The sequence below is a fragment of the Hemiscyllium ocellatum genome, unplaced genomic scaffold, assembly GCF_020745735.1.
Source record: "Hemiscyllium ocellatum isolate sHemOce1 unplaced genomic scaffold, sHemOce1.pat.X.cur. scaffold_1139_pat_ctg1, whole genome shotgun sequence".
Taxonomy (NCBI): domain Eukaryota; kingdom Metazoa; phylum Chordata; class Chondrichthyes; order Orectolobiformes; family Hemiscylliidae; genus Hemiscyllium; species Hemiscyllium ocellatum.
The window spans coordinates 22,609-27,500 of record NW_026867686.1 but is presented as its reverse complement, the minus strand read 5'-3'; the positions used below and the strand labels follow the sequence as shown (position 1 = coordinate 27,500).

At 50.7% G+C, this 4,892-nt stretch overlaps 1 non-coding gene across 1 annotated transcript; it reads right to left on the bottom strand.

The window, feature by feature from the left end:
- Nucleotides 1-1,068: 1,068 nt before the first annotated feature.
- Nucleotides 1,069-1,188, bottom strand: trnal-uaa (transfer RNA leucine (anticodon UAA)). Its single transcript has 2 exons — nucleotides 1,151-1,188; nucleotides 1,069-1,114 (listed from the first exon to the last, which is right to left on the bottom strand). It is a non-coding gene; the product is annotated as a tRNA-Leu (tRNA).
- Nucleotides 1,189-4,892: the final 3,704 nt, after the last annotated feature.

The window sequence follows — 4,892 nt, the reverse complement described above, 5'->3', positions numbered from 1 at the left end:
TCTCACAAAAATAAGACTCTCTTTCAAGCACACACACAAATTCTCTCTCTCTCTTTCACACCAACATACACTCACACTCACTCTCTCTCTCACACAGACACAGTCACTCTCTCTCATGCACACACACATTCTCTCTCTCACACACACACTCTCTCACTCACATACACATTCTCACACACACATACACTCTCACACACAGACAAATTCTCCCTCTCTCTCTGTCACACACACACATGCTCACACACTCATACACACACACACGCTCTCTCTCTCACACACACACACAGACTCACTTTCTCACACACACACTCTCACTCACATACAGACATATACAACTCTCTCACACACACACTTAAAGGCTCCCTCTATCACACGCTTACACACAATGTCTCTCTCACTCACAAACACACACACACAGACTCTCTCTCTCTCTCACACACACACACACACACACAGACACAAACAAAATGAGGTCAGGAGCTGAGTGACCCTGGGGGATCCCAAACTGGGTGTCACTGAGCAGGTTATTGCTGAGCAGGTGCTGCTCGATAGCCCTGTTGGTGAGCCCTTCCATCACTTTTCCGAGGATTGGGAAGAGATAGACGGGAGTGGAATTGGCTGAGTTGGATTTGTCCTGCTTTTTATGTGCAGGACACACCTGGATAATTTGGCAGATGGCCAGTAGATCCCAGTGTTGTCACTGTCCTGGGAGAACTTGGCTCGAGGAAGGGCATGTTGTGGAGCAGCAGCGTTCAGGAGCAGTGCCAGAATCTTGGCAGGGCCCATAGCCTTTGCAGTGTCCAGTGTCTCTTGATGTGAGACGGAGTGAATGTAATTGTTTGAAGAATGGTGTGTGTGATGGTGGGGAGCACAGGAGGAGACTGAGGAAGATGATCCAGTGGGCACTTGTGTCTGAAGATTGTTGTAAATGCCTGAGCCTTATCTTTGAAACCGAGGGGTTGGACTCTTCCATGTTTGGGAAGGGGGAGTGACTCCTCTCCAAGAAGATGTGAAATTTGGGGGGAGTGTGCGGGTGTGGGAAGGTTTGTTTGGGGAAAAAGGGAGACATGTCAGGAGTGGGATTTGAACCCACGCCCCTAGAAAGGGACCAGAATTCACAAGCCCAGATGCAGAGCAAGGATTAACACTCCTTAAGTCTGGCGCCTTAGACCACTCGGCCATCCTGACAGGATGGTGATTCCCAATCTCTTTCTCACTCTGCACAGTTAGTCACCTTGCCCTTGTGCAGACACAAAATACAATTCCGCATTTCTGAAGCTCACTTGCATTCACACTCAGCAACCCCACCTACGTTCGGGACACCACCCACACCCTCCACCTCCTCCAGGATTTTCGCTTCCCCGGTCCCCAACGCCTTATTTTCACTATGGACATCCAGTCCCTGTACACCTCCATCCCCCATCACGAAGGACTCAAAGCCCTCCGCTTCTTCCTTTCCCGCCGTACCAACCAGTACCCTTCCACTGACACCCTCCTTCGACTGACTGAACTGGTCCTCACCCTGAACAACTTCTCTTTCCAATCCTCCCACTTCCTCCAAACTAAAGGAGTTGCCACGGGCACCCGCATGGGCCCCAGCTATGCCTGTCTCTTTGTAGGATATGTGGAACAGTCCATCTTCCGCAACTACACTGGCACCATCCCCCACCTTTTCCTCCGCTACATCGATGACTGTATCGGCGCTGCCTCGTGCTCCCACGAGGAGGTTGAACAGTTCATCAACTTTACCAACACCTTCCATCCTGACCTCAAATTCACCTGGACTGTCTCAGACTCCTCTCTCCCCTTCCTAGACCTTTCCAACTCTATCTCGGGCGACCGACTCAACACAGACATCTACTATAAACCGACTGACTCCCACAGCTACCTGGACTACACCTCCTCCCACCCTGCCCCCTGTAAAAACGCCATCCCATATTCCCAATTCCTTCGTCTCCGCCGCATCTGCTCCCAGGAGGACCAGTTCCAATACCGTACAGCCCAGATGGCCTCCTTCTTCAAGGACCGCAGATTCCCCCCAGACGTGATCGACGATGCCCTCCACCGCATCTCCTCCACTTCCCGCTCCTCCGCCTTTGAGCCCCGCCCCTCCAACCGCCACCAAGACAGAACCCCACTGGTTCTCACCTACCACCCCACCAATCTCCGTACACAGCGTATCATCCACCGTCATTTCCGCCACCTCCAAACGGACCCCACCACCAGGGATATATTTCCTTCCCCTCCCCTATCAGCGTTCCGAAAAGACCACTCCCTTTGTGACTCCCTCGTCAGGTCCACACCCCCCACCAACCCAACCTCCACTCCCGGCACCTTCCCCTGCAACCACAGGAAATGCAAAACTTGCGCCCACACCTCCTCCCTTACTTCTCTCCAAGGCCCCAAGGGATCCTTCCATATCCGCCACAAATTCACCTGCACCTCCACACACATCATCTATTGCATCCGCTGCACCCGATGTGGCCTCCACTATATTGGGGAGACAGGCCGCCTATTTGCAGTACGCTTCAGGGAACACCTCTGGGACGCCCGGACCAACCAACCCAACCACCCCGTGGCTCAACACTTTAACTCCCCCTCCCACTCCACCGAGGACATGCAGGTCCTTGGACTCCTCCATCGCCAGAACATAACAACACGACGGTTGGAGGAGGAGCGCCTCATCTTCCGCCTGGGAACCCTCCAACCACAAGGGATGAACTCGGATTTCTCCAGTTTCCTCGTTTCCCCTCCCCCCACCTTGTCTCAGTCAATTCCCTTGGACTCAGCACCGCCCTCCTAACCTGCAATCCTCTTCCTGACCTCTCCGCCCCTACCCAATCCGGCCTATCACCCTCACCTTGACCTCCTTCCACCTATCACATCTCCATCGCCCCTCCCCTAAGTCCTTCCCCTCTACCTTTTATCTGAGCCTGCCTGGCACCCTCTCCTCATTCCTGATGAAGGGCTCTGGCCCGAAACGTCGAATTTCCTGTTCCTTGGATGCTGCCTAACCTGCTGTGCTTTGACCAGCAACACATTTTCAGCTCACAATCCCTCATACACAGTCTCTCTCTCTCTCTCTCACACACATACACTCTCTCTCACACACACACACACATAAACTCTCTCTCACACACACAATCGCTCTCACATGCATATACATACACTCTCTCTCTCTCACACACATTCACACTCTCGATCTCACAAGCACGCACACACATTCATTCACACACACTCACAATCCCTTTCTGTCTCTCATATCCCACACAAACACAAATTCTCTCTCTCTCTCTCTCACACACACACACACACACACACACACACACACTCTCAAACACACACACACTCTCTCACACACAAACACACTCTCTCCCACACACACACACTCACACACACACACACACACTCTCTTTCACACACACACACACACATGCACTCACTCACACACACAGACACGCAAAAATATACACACTCTTTCTGTCTCTCTCACACACACACACTCAAATGGACTCACAATCACTCTCTCACACACATACAAACACGCACAAACTCATATACTCACAGGCACACACTCTCTCTCTCACACACACACACACACACACACACACACACTCTCTCACATACACACACACTCTCTCACATGCACAAACACTCACTCTCACAGATACACAAACTTACAAACAGACACACACGAATATTCACACATACACACATTCTCTCACACCCACACACAGACACACACACCCAACCTCTCTATCACACACACACGTACACACTCACAAACATACACAATCTCTCTCCAACACACACAATCTCTCACACACACACACACAGACACAATCAAAATGACTAACACTCCTTGAGTCTGGCGCCTTAGACCACTCGGCCATCCTGACAAGCTGACAAGATGGTGATTCCCGCTCTCTTTCTCATTCTGCACAGTTAGTCACCTTGCCCTTGTGCAGACACAAAATACAATTCCGCATTTCTGCAGCTCCCTTGCATTCACACTCAACAACAATCCCTCATATAGAGTCTGTCACACACACACACACACACACACACACACACACAATCTCTCTCACACACATACACAAATTCTCTCTCTCTCTTTCACACACACACTCACACTCTCAGTCTCTCACACACACACAAATTCTCACTCCCTCTCCATCTCTAACGCACTCTCACACTCTTTCTCTCATACAAACCAACACTCACACATACACACTCTCTCACATGCACACACACACACACTCTCTCTTTCACACACACTCTCACTCTCTCACACACACACTCTCTCACATGACACACTCGCGCTCTCTCTCTCTCTCTCTAACACACACACACTCTTTCTGTCTCACACACACGCACTCTCTCTCACACACACTCTCTCTCACACATGCACACACAAACACACACTCTCTATCACACATGTCCTCACTCACTCACACACACACTCTCTCACAAAATAACACTCTCTCACGCTCACACACACAAATACTCTTTCTCTCTTTCCCACACACCAACACACACTCTCTTTCACTTTCACAAACACAAATTCTCCCTCCCGCTCCATCTCTCTCACACACACGCTCTTTCTCTCATATACACACACACACTCTCTCACACACAATCGCTCACACATGCATATACACACACACTCTCTCTCACACACACATGCACACTCTCGCTCTCACATGCACGTACACACATTCGTTCACACACACACACAATCCCTATCTGTCTCTCACTCCCCACACAAACACAAATTCTCTCTCACTCTCTCTCTCTCTCTCACACACACACTCTCTCAAACACACACGCACTCCCTCTCACACATACAAACACATGCACACACGCTCTCTCTCTCACACACACAGACACTC